Genomic DNA, 12,972 nt, shown 5'->3' on the forward strand with positions numbered 1-12,972 from the left:
CCTTCTTCAGGTGTGCCTGTATTGCTATATACTTTCCTCTTAAGACTGCTTTCGCTGCGTCCCACAGAAGTTGGGGCTTTGTGTTGTTGTTGTCATTTGTTTCTATATATTCCTTGATCTCTATTTTGATTTGTTCATTGATCCATTGATTATTTAGAAGCATGTTGTTAAGCCTCCATGTGTTTGTGAGCCTTTTTGTTTTCTTTGTAGAATTTATTTCTACTTTTATACCTTTGTGGTCTGAAAAATTGGTTGGTAGAATTTCAATATTTTGGAATTTACTGATGCTCTTTTTGTGAGCTAGTATGTGTTCTATTCTGGAGAATGTTCCATGTGCACTTGAGAAGAATGTATATCCTGTTGCTTTTGGATGTAGAGTTCTATAGATGTCTGTTAGTCCATCTGTTTTAGTGTGTAGTTCAATGCCTCTGTGTCCTTACTTATTTTCTGCCCGGTGGATCTATCCTTTCGGGTGAGTGGTGTGTTGAAGTCTCCTAAAATGAATGCATTGCAGTCTATTTCCCTCTTTAGTTCTGTTAGTATTTGTTTCACATATGCTGGTGGTCCTGCGTTGGCTGCATATATATTTAGAATTGTTATATCCTCTTGTTGGACTGAGCCCTTTATCATTATGTAGTATCCTTCTTTATCTCTTGTTACTTTCTTTGTTTTGAAGTCTATTTTGTCTGATATTAGTACTGCAACCCCTGCTTTCTTCTCACTGTTGTTTGCCTGAAATATGTTTTTCCATCCCTTGACTTTTAGTCTGTGCTTGTCTTTGGGTTTGAGGTGAGTTTCTTGTAAGCAGCATATAGATGGGTCTTGCTTTTTTATCCATTCTATTACTCTGTGTCTTTTGATTGGTGCATTAAGTCCATTTACATTTAGGGTGACTATTGAGAGATATGTACTTATTGCCATTGCAGGCTTTAGATTCGTGGTTACCAAAGGTTCAAGGTTAGCTTCTTTAGTATCTTACTGCCTAACTTAGCTCGCTTATTGAGCTGTTATATACACTGTCTGGAGATTCTTTTCTTCTCTCCCTTCTTATTCCTCCTCCTCCATTCTTCATATGTTGTGTGTTTTGTTCTGTGCTCTTTTTAGGAGTGCTCCCATCTAGAGCAGTCCCTGTAGGATGCCCTGTAGAGGTGGTTTGTGGGAAGCAAATTCCCTCAGCTTTTGCTTGTCTGGAAATTGTTTAATCCCACCATCATATTTAAATGATAGTCATGCTGGATACAGTATCCTTGGTTCAAGGCCCTTCCATTTCATTGCATTAAATATATCATGCCATTGTCTTCTGGCCTGTAGGGTTTCTGTCGAGAAGTCTGATGTTACCCTGATGGGTTTTCCTTTATAGGTGACCTTTTTCTCTCTAGCTGCCTTTAAAACTCTTTTCTTGTCCCTGATCCTTGCCATTTTAATTATTATGTGTCTTGGTGTTGTCTTCCTTGGATCCTTTCTGTTGGGGGTTCTGTGTATTTCCGTGGTCTGTGGTATTATTTCCTCCCCCAGTTTGGGGAAGTTTTCAGCAATTATTTCTCCAAAGAGACTTTCTATCCCTTTTCCTCTTTCTTCTTCTGGTACCCGTATAATACGAATATTGTTCCTTTTGGATTGGTCAGATAGTTCTCTTAGTGTTGTTTCATTCCTGGAGATCCTTTTATCTCTCTCTATGTCAGCTTCTATACATTCCTGTTCTCTGGTTTCTATTCCTTCAATGGCCTCTTGCATCTTATCCATTCTGCTTATAAATCCTTCCAGGGATTGTTTCACTTCTGTGATCTCCTTCCTGACATCTGTGATCTCCCTCCGGACTTCATCCCATTGCTCTTGCATTTTTCTCTGCATCTCTGTCAGCATGTTCATGATTTTTATTTTGAATTCTTTTTCAGGAGGACTGGTTAGGTCTGTCTCCTTCTCACGTGTTGTCTCTGTGATCTTTGTCTGCCTGTAGTTTTGCCTTTTCATGGTGATAGAGATAGTTTGCAGAGCTGTTATGGGTGACTGCTGGAAGAGCTTTCCTTCTTGTTGGTTTGTCACCTTCCTCTCCTGGTAGAATATCGACCTCTAGTGGCCTATGCTTGGCAGCTGTGTGCTGACAGGGCTTCTGCTACCTGCCCGTTTGCTATGGAGTTTATCTCTGCTGTTGCTGTGAGCGTGGCCTGGCTGGGGCTGCTCCTCCAAAATGGTGGAGCCCTGTTGGAAGGGGAGTGGCCGGGAGACTATTCATCTCCGTAAGGGGCCTCTGTGCTCCCTGTTGCCCAGGGGGTAAGTGTGCCCAGAGACCCCCAGATTCCCTGCCTCTGGTCTAAGTGTCCTGTCCTGCCCCTTTAAGACTTCCAAAAAGCACTCTCCAAACCAAATCAACAACAGCAACAACAAAAGAGGAAAAAAAAAAAAAAAGGAAAAAAAGCGCGATTTTCTTTGTCCTCAGGCGCCAGTCCCAGGCACCTGCTCACCAGTCCTGCTGCCCTGCCTCCCTAGCACTGGGGTCCCTGTCCCTTCAAGGCTTCCAATAAGCACCCACCAAAAAAAAAAAAGGGGGGGGGGGAAACGCGTGATATTGTTTGTCCTCAGGCGCCAGTCCCAGGCACCCGCCCACTGGTCCTGCCGCCCTTCCTCCCTAGCACTGCAGTCTCTGTCGCTCCAAGGCCTCCAAAAAGCAGTCACCGAAAAAAAAGGGAAAAACTTACGACCCTCTCCGTCCCCAGGTGCCAGTCCCAGGCACCCGCCCACCGGCCCTGCTGCCCTGCCTCCCTGCCACTGGGGTCCCTGTCCCCTTAAGGCCTCCAAAAAGCACAAGCTAAAAAGAAAAAAAAGGGAGAAACGCGCGATTTTCTTTGTCCGCCAGGCACCCACCCACCAGTCTTGCTGACCTGCCTCCCTGGTATTGGGGTCCCCGTCCCTCCAAGGCTTCCAAAAAGCACTTGCCAAAAAAAAAAGGGAAAAACGCGTGATTTTCTTTGTCCTCAGGTGCCAGTCCCAGGCACCCGCTCACCGGTCCTGCCGCCCCCGCGTCCCTGGCATTGGGGTCCCTGTCCCGTTAAGGCTTCCAAAAAGCACTCGCCAATAAAAAGGAAAAGAAAGGAAAAAGCGTGCGATATTCTTTGTCCTCAGGCGCTGGCCCCAGGTACCCGCCCACCAGTCCCTAGTATTGGGAAAAACGCGCGATTTTCTTTGTCCCCAGGCACCGGTCTCAGGCACCTGCTCACCAGACTTGCTGCCCTGTTTCCCTGGTATTGGCATCCCTGTCCCTTTAAGGCTTCCAAAAAGCACTTGCCAAAAAGGAAAAAAAAAAAAAGAGAAAAATGCGCGATTTTCTCCATCCTCAGGCGCCGGTCTCAGGCACCCGCTCACTGGTCTTGCTGCCCTGTTTCACTGGTATTGGGGTCCCTGTCCCTTTAAGGCTTCTAAAAAGCACTTGCCAAAAAAAAAACCGCTCCAGTTTCTTTCCACCCGCTGGGAGCCGGGGGGAGGGGCGCTCGGTTCCTGCTGAGCCAGGGCTTGTATCTTAGCCCCTTTGCGAGGCGTTGGGTTCTTGCAGGTGTGGATATGGTCTGGATGTTGTCCTGTGTCCTCTGGTCTCTATTTTAGGAAGAGTTTTCTTTGTTATATTTTCAAAGATCTACGTGATTTTGGGAGATTTCCACTGCTCCACTCACTCACTCACGCCATCATCCTGGCTCCGCCTCCCTAATTCATATTTATGTGGTCCTTTGTAGCACTTAAAAATTATTTTAGCTCATTTGAAATATTAGAGCATTGTTTCACACAGTTTGTGGGCATGCCTTTTTACCCAAATTTCATCATTTGCATAGGGACATTATTTTGTTCCTATTATTTTTCTTCTTATTATAATGGCTTTGATGTATTGCTTAGCAATTGCTTTCTGTTGCTTGCTCATTTTTAAGGGAAATGACATTTTCTGTACTTTCAGGAGTTTGAATGGGCCTGCTCTTTACTGCTCTAGCTTCCTTCTTGTGTTGTTTTCATGAAATCATCAAAAATGTAGTTTCTACTTTGCGATACATGCCTCCTCAACTTCCTTCCCTTTGTATCATTTCTTTCCTTTGCCTCTATTGCCCCATCTTGCCCAATTTGAATTCCATCCTCAGCAGTTTCTCCTCCAGGGAGGGCTTTTTCCTGGCAACCACATTTTGTTTGGTTTTCATGAGTTTGCAGGGCTTGCGCTGACCCTATTCTCCCAGGCTTCATTGCAGTTTCTTTGTGCTCACCCATGAACTGGCTTCTGCAGAACCCCTTTCCAGCTTTAGCTGCTGTTCTTAGATTGACCTCCTGTGTTTTCCAGTGAGTACCTGTAGTGATATTGGAGCTTTGTTCTCAGGGCTGTCAGAAGCCCTTTTTCTTCATTCTGAATAGATGCTGATATCAAACAGGTCTTGGAGCTGTCAGAGACTTGTCTTCACCTGTTCCAATTTTGGAGTTTGTGAGCATATCTTTTCACTCAGTCTTGTTATAGATATGGTCCATGGGTTTAAAATTTTGCTATCCTGGTTGTTATATGTGCTTCAGTGAGAGACTTAAAGAAAATGTAAAACTAACACTGCTACAACCATTTTGCCAGAATCTATCCCAAGTCACTTTGGACATGGCTAGACTGCTGGTTCTTGATCTTGAACTTCCTTAAGACAGGGAGAATGATAATCTGTCCTACACCAGGACCACAGAGTGCCATATATGGATAGGTTTGCATTTTTGTTAACAGATTATGAAAGTTCGGAAATTTGGAAATGACAGAATAGTAGGTAGGATGTAAATCCATATCACCAGTTATACTCCCACCATAGAAATACCCACTGTTAACATTGTGGTGTTTTCTTTTCCAGTATTTTATCCCAGCAAGTTTTTCAAAATATGAATTTTAATTGACATCACAGTGTACACAGAAATCTTTTTTTCACAACAACCAGAGACTCCTCAGTTTACCTTAAGAAAAAGGGAGATTATTGTAAAATTATCTACAAACTGAAAATAAAAATTTAATGGAGTGCTACCAGCAACTATGGTTGCTTTAGGCACTGGTGATTCCCATAATTTCTGTCCTGGGCCGCATGCTCTTCTCTCTGGCTTTCTATTTCTCTTGTGCCAACTCTATTATAATTTCAGATTGTCTGTGGTCCATCCTGGCTTCTCTCTACATCATAGTGTTTCAGCCTTAGCTCCTACTAGTAATGGATTCATTTTCTGGACATTTCTTAGTCCAGATTCCTCAAAGAAGAGATATGATTGTTTCAGATTATCTTTCACCCAGAAGCCCATCTTAAATAACCAGTAGGTCAAAGAAGAAATCACAAGGGAAATTAGAAAATATCTTGAGACATATGGAAATAAAAATATGATACACTAAAACTGACAAGATGTGGTGGAAGCAGTGCTGAAAATGAAATTTAGAGCTATTACATACATGCTTATATTAAAAAAGAAGAGAGTTGAATCAATTACCTAACTTTACACCTTATAGAAGTAGAAAAAGAAGAACAAACTAAACCCAAAACTAGAAAAAGGAGGGAAACAATGAGAATAATAGCAGAGCTAAATGAAGTAGAGAATAGAAAAAAAACAATAGGAAAAAATCAACGAAACCTAGAGTTGTTTCTTTGTAAAGATCAACAAAATCAACAAACCTTTAGATTGCTTAAGGAAAAAAAACAGAAGGCTCATCTCATTTAATACTAGAAAAATATTTGACAAAACTCAACACCCTTTCATGACAAAAACACTCAACAAACTAGGAATAGAAGATACAATGTCAACATAATATGTGGGCCATATATGAAAAGTCCACAGCTAACATCATACCCCATGGTGAGAGACTGAATGCTTTCCCTCTAAGATCAGGGGCAAGACGAGGGTGCCTGCTTTGCTGCTTCTATTTAATATAGTACTGGAAGTCTTAGCCAGAGCAGTTAGACAAGAAAAAGAAATAAAAGGCATTCAGAAAGAAGAGGAAGAAGTAAATCTATCCCTGTTTATAGATGACATGATTTTAAATATAGAAAATCTTAAAAATTGCGCGCACACACACACACACACACACACAAATTTGTTAGAACTGATACATGAATTCAGCAAAGTTGAAGGATACAAATCAGTGTGCAAAAATCAGTTGCATTTCCATACACTAAGAGGTAACAATCTGAAAAGGATATTAAACAATTTCATTGACAATAGCATCAAAAAAGAATAAAGTGCTAGGAATAAACTTAACCAAGGAGGTGAAAAATCTGCATACTAAAAACTATAAAATATTGATCATATAAATTATAGAAGGCACAAATGGAAAATCATCCAGCGTTCATAGACTGGGAGACTTAATATTGTTAAAATGTCCTACCCAAAACAATCTACTGATAGCCAGCCATTAAAAAAAAATTCATCTTAAAATTCATTTGAAGTTTCAAGAGAACCCAAATAGCTAAAATAATCTTGACAAAGGATAGGGTTAAAAGTCTCACACTTCTTGATTTCAAAACTTATTACAAAGCCACAAAGTAATTAAAACAGTGCTGAACCAGCACGAAGACAGACATATAGACCAATGGAATGGATAAGAGAGCCCAGAAATAAACCCTCACATGTATGCCCAGTGATTTTTAACAAGGCTCCACAATCATTCAATGGGGAAATGAGAGTCTTTTCAACAAATGGTGCTGGGAAAAATGAATATCAACATACAAAATAATGAAGTTGGACATTAACCTTATACCATATACAAGGGTTAACTCAAAGTGGATCAAAGACCTAAATGTAAAGGCCAAAACTATAAAACTCTTAGAAAAAAATATAAAGGAAAAGCTTCATGACATTGAATTTAACAATGATCTGTTGGATATGATACCAAAGTACAGATAACAAAAGTAAAAATAGATTGATTAGACTACACAAAAATTAAAAACTTTGTGTATCAAGGCACACAATCAACTGAGTAAAAAGACAACTTGCAGAATGGGAGAAAAAAACTTGCAAATAATATCTGGTAAGGAATATCCAGAATATATAAATGACTACAACTCAACAACAAAATTATCAACCTGATTGAAAAATAGGCAAAGGAAAAGCATATTTGATTATATCAGGTTTTCTTGATCTCAGCACTATTGAGATTTGGGGTCAGGTCATTCTATCAGGTAGGGGCTGTCCTGAGCATTTTAGGGTGTTCAGCAGCATCTCTGGCCTTGACCCACTAAATGCCAGTAGTACCCCCTTCACAGTCATGACAATTAAAAATGTTTCTGGCTATTGCTATATATCTCTTGGGGCACAAAGTTGCACTCAGCTGAGAGCCCCTGGATTGGATCACATAAAAATAAATGAAGAGCCTCCTTATCCCATCAGGTTTTGTGAGAGATGCAGCCTTGATAAAAATATTTTTAAATTGTTTTGGTTTATGCAACTGCGTGGAGCTATTTTGTATTCCCCATCAGCAAGAAACAAAGTTTATCTTCAGAATTCTTTTTCTTTCCCCTTCAGAATCCCCTTGTATTTCTCTCCTATAAAATAAATTATGACACCCATCCCTGGCACCAATCCCAGGAATATAGTAGCTGCTCTTCCTACTGCCATTCAAACATGATCTCAAGAAAAGAACTGACAAGGAATTTAAAAGACAGTCCAGGAACAATATTGTGCAAGAAACTGAAATCCAGTGAAGCAACCTGGATTCTAGTCCTGGCTTTACCATAAGCAATCCCTAGCCCCGAACAGGTCAGTTAATCATTCTGGACCTCCATCATCTCCTTTGCAAAGTTAAGTACTGAATCAGACAATCTTTCTGCACTCATTCTCACTAAAGGGAAAGGATTATCACCGCAAGCTTTGCTGGTTGGACATTTTTTGCAACAAGATGGTTGCACATTTATTGGAAATGATGCTTATATTAGGCAAAGAAACAGATAACCTCAAATGCCAGACTGAAGATTCTACATCTGTGTAAGATGAGAAAGGCTAGAAACTTTTGGAACGTACATTCATTCATGGGATTTAAGACTGTCATACATGGAAGGTATGTTAGAGAACACCTTGTTATACTCTCTTCATTTTACAGAAGGATTTCTGGACACGTAGAAAAGGGTGAGGATTTGTTTACTTATTGCCAAGTGGCATAATCAATATGGTGTTTTAAGTAATGGGAACTTGAAAGCACTGGGACAATTGCTTTTTGGAAGCTACACACAATACTCAGTTCTATGTACTTTCAGGGTCACTTATCTGAAACCAGTTTGCACACTCACTTGTGTCTTCTGCCCATGGTGCAATGACAGAATTTGTTTCCTGATGTGTTTCTACAAACAAGTCCATTGATAAGTGGGACAAAAACAATAAAATTATCAAGGGCAGATAGATATTCAAAGACAAAAAACCTTCACTGTTTAATGCAAGAGATAAAAAGTACACAGGATATTAAACAAGGAAAGCTAAATATTACTAAACAGTAACAGAGGAATGTACTAATAGGAACTTCCAAGGTAGGGGGAATTCTAACGAATCCAGGAATGGCAGATATAAGGAGCAGACACTACCCAGGGCTGAGGCAGAGTACTTTTGGAAAAAACCAACTTGAGAGTCCCCCAACATACATACAAGGCTGAGATTCATATCTCGTTGGAGAAGGTGGGGCTATCGCCCACCAGATGGTGAAGTTTGTTGAGACTGACAAAGGTGGGAACTGCCAAGCCAGGACACTACCCTTAGGGTGACAAGGAAACTTTCCAGGAAGCTGTTGAAGAAAATGTTGTTGAACTTTCTGGAAAGCTGTTGGCAATCATCAGGAAGCTTCCAGGAATCCACCCTTGAGGGTGTTCTTTAACTCACTGGAAGCCAGATGAGGTGCCTGCAGAACTCACCAGAAAGCCACCCACAGGGGTAAAGTCTCCACAGGAGTCCTCTACTGGGAAGGAGGAAGACGGCAGCAAAGCCTGGGAAATCAGGAAGACAAGCCCTTCCCCCTGCAGTGTGCCTCCAGCGCCCTCTGCTGGGAAAGTATAGCATTGTGCCAGTTGGGGAAGGAGAAATGTTTGCAAGATTCAGTTCCAGGATCATAAACTGGGCAAAGAAGACTGCAATGGGATACATGAGACAATAAGCTGATAAGGACACATTCACAATCAGAAGCACAATCATTGAGGAGATGCATACACACACATACACGTAACAAAATAACAATCTACATGCAGCTGGCCAGGTAAAAACTTTTAACAAGCACTCCTTTTCTTTAGTTCACTGTCTCCTTTGGATGCACAGAATCTTCACCTGTCAGGAATCATCACGGAAGGTACAACATGTCCCCTCGGTCCCCGTAGTACCCCACGATCCAGTCTTTCCAGGTTTCTTACTATCCTTCCTCCCAACCTTCCATTAGGGCTCCAGGTTGGAGGATCTCACAAATGTCATGTAAGCTGGAAAAAGTCCTGCTTAGGTCCCCAAAACTCGGAGTATTAGAGAGGAAAGGTGACCTAGCTGGGCGGAGTATGTGTTGGATTGCACCTGCTGCCCATCTACTGTCCAGTTAGCACCCCTCCCCACTCTCCAAAGTGTCCTGCTTTAGGGAGTAAAGTCCATGGCCCCCCAATGTAACCAGCAATGAATCCACTTCCCTGGGTTTACAGACTAGGGACCCTCCCACACTGATGATAAACAAGAGGCTCCGTGGGCCTGGGAGGAGGCCTGAACTTGGATCTACTATGTGACTTCGGCCAGTTTGTAAACCTCTCTCTAAAATGTCCCACCAGGTCCGTGTGCTAGGATGATAAAAGGAGATGATATGTGCAGAGCTTCAGACAAGGCATGTTTCTGAGCTATGTGCCAGCCACCATCACATAGTTATTCTCTCTGCCTACCTCTTCTCTCCCTATCCCACGTTCTCCTTCTGTCTGTCAGACCAGGACAAGGATGCATTTTATCACGGTGGAGCACAAGAGCCTTTCAGAATACTCGCTGCTCACAGAGAGGATGAAGGGTATGCATCCTAATTTATTTGAGAAGGAGCATTAGGGCCATAAGTGCCCCAGGCAAAGCAAGAAGTGACTATTGAACTCACTCTCCAGTTCACGCCTCCCTCTTCCTGAAGCCAACCAGAAGCTTAGAGCAAAGGGCCAGGAGCAAACACCATCCTCTGGGGAGACAGGTCCACCAAGGTGAAAGTGTTCTCTGGGAAAGCGCATCCCCAGGTCGCCATCTGGTGGACACACTGCAGAGCACACCCCCTGGCCTATTTGATGACCAGCAGAGTGGACGGCTACCCTGGAGCTGTTTGTAAGAACTACAGGCTGGGACACCTAGTGGAGGACACTCGTGCAGGACACCTGGTGATGGCTGCTATTGGGGGCTGCTTGGGAGCACGTGTCTGTGGGGTCAGGCCACATTTTGACATGGCTTCAGGGATTGCTGTGTCAGGCTCACTGTCCTGGATCTAGGACAGGTTACTCCAGGGTTTCTGGAGCCAGATGATTTTTTTTTTTGGTCATGCAGGCTGTCCTCTGAATTGTATGAAGTATAGCAGCATCCCTGGCCTCTGGATGCCAGGAGCAACCCCCATCCTGTTCCCAGTTATGACAATCAAAATGTCTCCATATTGCCAAAATGTCCTCCGGGAGGGGAGGGGAGGAATTGCCCCTGGTTGAAAACCTCTGGGAGACTCAACAAGCGAGCTGTCGATTTATGAAACATTCCAGTTCATACCAAAATGGTGAGGGGGGCAGTGGTGACTCTGTCAATGTAGATCAGCAGTCCCCAGGTACCTTGCGTGTGGGGTCTAGGAAGCAGAGGGTGTCCATTACCCAGGCCCAGCCCCCAGAACAGCCCTCCATAAGGCTTTGCTCATTAGGCCCCATACATGTAACTTGGGCATTTGAGGCTGACCCCTTTAAGGTGGAAAACAAAATCTGTTCAGATGAGGGTTAGATGAGTTCATCTCAGAATCCCAAAATCAGTAGGTCCTATAATCCCAAAACAGCTACTGACTTTCAGCATGAAGTACAAGTGTCAAGGTCCATGCTCAGCGTTTTTCTGCCTTCATTCCTCACAACTCTGCACGGTGAGCACCATCTTACACATGAGGCCACTGGCCACAGTTAGGTTGAATAACTTGTCCAAGGTCTTGGAGCTTGTACCTGGTAAAACTGAGTCTTGAACTTGGCTTGCACACAGCCTTCGGCAAGCCCCTGGAATCTCCAGGGAGCTGACTTCTCAGGTGCCCTTTGGAAGGTGTCCTCCTTGTGGTGTAGGCTGTCCTTTCCTCTGCTTTGGGAGTGCTGGCTTTGTCTCCTTGGACAAGCTGGAAGCCCCTCAGTGACAGGGACCAGCCTTTGCATCCTTGGCTGCTTTTAGGGTCACCACAGCACTTGGTACAGAGGCGCCCACAGGGGTATTCACCTAACAGGTGCACCCAGGCCCCTTCCATGTAGAGTGGGGTCTCTCAGTTACCATTAGGGTTTCCCTGCCTAGAAGCCCCTAGAATTCCACAGACTTACTTGGCTCCTCTTTGTTTAAAACCATACCTAATGGAGAGATCCACCTCATCTCCACCAACATCTCCCACTGGTGGCAATCTAATTAGGTTCTTTCTACAATTAACTATTCATAATTAAAGAGGAGCAATGCCCATGTGTCATTCTTAAGCTTCATCCATTAAACAACAATGTCCAATTTTGAAATCCCTCTTCAGACAAGGAGAAATGGTACATGTGTGGGATAAGAATTCTCCAGATACGCTAACCCAAACTTAATTATGCAAGGAGAACAGAGGTTTAACTTCATTCTTCCTGGAAGTGCGGTAATTAAAACTCAATTAGGGGCAGTGCTGGCCAACATCATTATCCAAGCGCCACCCTAGGGAAGAGACAAACAGCTTAGTACAGATCCCATGAGTGCTGGACTTAAGCCTTCAAGGAAATGGGTCATTTGACCCATCCTCTGTCTTTCAACAGTCTTCCAAACCACCACTTGCTCAATTTCTTTCTCCTCATTTATAACTATTTAAAAACATTTAAAACTCTTCTATCCAAGCATCCAAGGTCAAAGGGTGAAACGGCCACTCTGACACCTTGTTTCATAATAATTTGAAGTGCTGATGATGGGCCAGGGACTCTCCACATACAGTATCTTGTTCAGTCTTTACCTGAACTATAGGAAGTAGGTATCATCCTTTTAAAGACAAGGAAATCAAGGTTCATAGACGCTAAAGACCCAGTCACACCAATGTGAAGTGGTGGAGCTCCCCAGCATTTAAACCAACCAGGCCACCAGAGGCTGTGCTCATTATGTTATATTGGCATTTTGAATAGTTATCTGAATATCTGACATATGACAGTGAAGCAGTCTTACTCTGTTTTTTATTGTAAGGCAAACAAAAAATGAAAACAGGATTCTGAACTTCTGGTGCTCTCACTGTGCTAGCAAGAACACCAGCGAGCTGGGAGATTCTGCATTGGCCTCCTGCTGGGGCTGGGGAGTGGGTGGTTTGTTGGGTTCTTTCTTCCTTCATTCATTAGGGTGGTAAAGGGCTTGACTGACCAGAGAAGGTGCTGCTCCAATGAGACCCACTTCTTCCAACTCCAGGACACAGTGCTGAAAGGCCAGGCAGGCACAGGAGGCAGAATAGTGACTGGAATTTCCAGGACCTCAGGGCTTGCAAAGGGTTTGTGGAACCAATGTGAATTTATGTATCAGTGTATATGTTCATAGCATCCCTTCCAGAAGCCCTGCCAGACATCGGGTGATTTGGAATCACTTGTAAGGGAGCCATGGTGTTGCCATACTGGCTGTAAGGGCAAGACCCACACCATGGACCATGTCAGAGAAATGTATTCCAGACCATCCACATCTCTGGTGCTGCTGTCTGCACAGATCACTTATATCAGCAGACAGTCCTTGTGGTTCCCACTTGGGAGTGCTGCAAAGGGCCACCACTTATGTTTGGCAAGTTGTGCCCTTCACACAGGGGGACACCTG

Source organism: Manis javanica, chromosome 7 (assembly GCF_040802235.1).
Source record: "Manis javanica isolate MJ-LG chromosome 7, MJ_LKY, whole genome shotgun sequence".
Classification (NCBI taxonomy): Eukaryota; Metazoa; Chordata; class Mammalia; order Pholidota; family Manidae; genus Manis; species Manis javanica.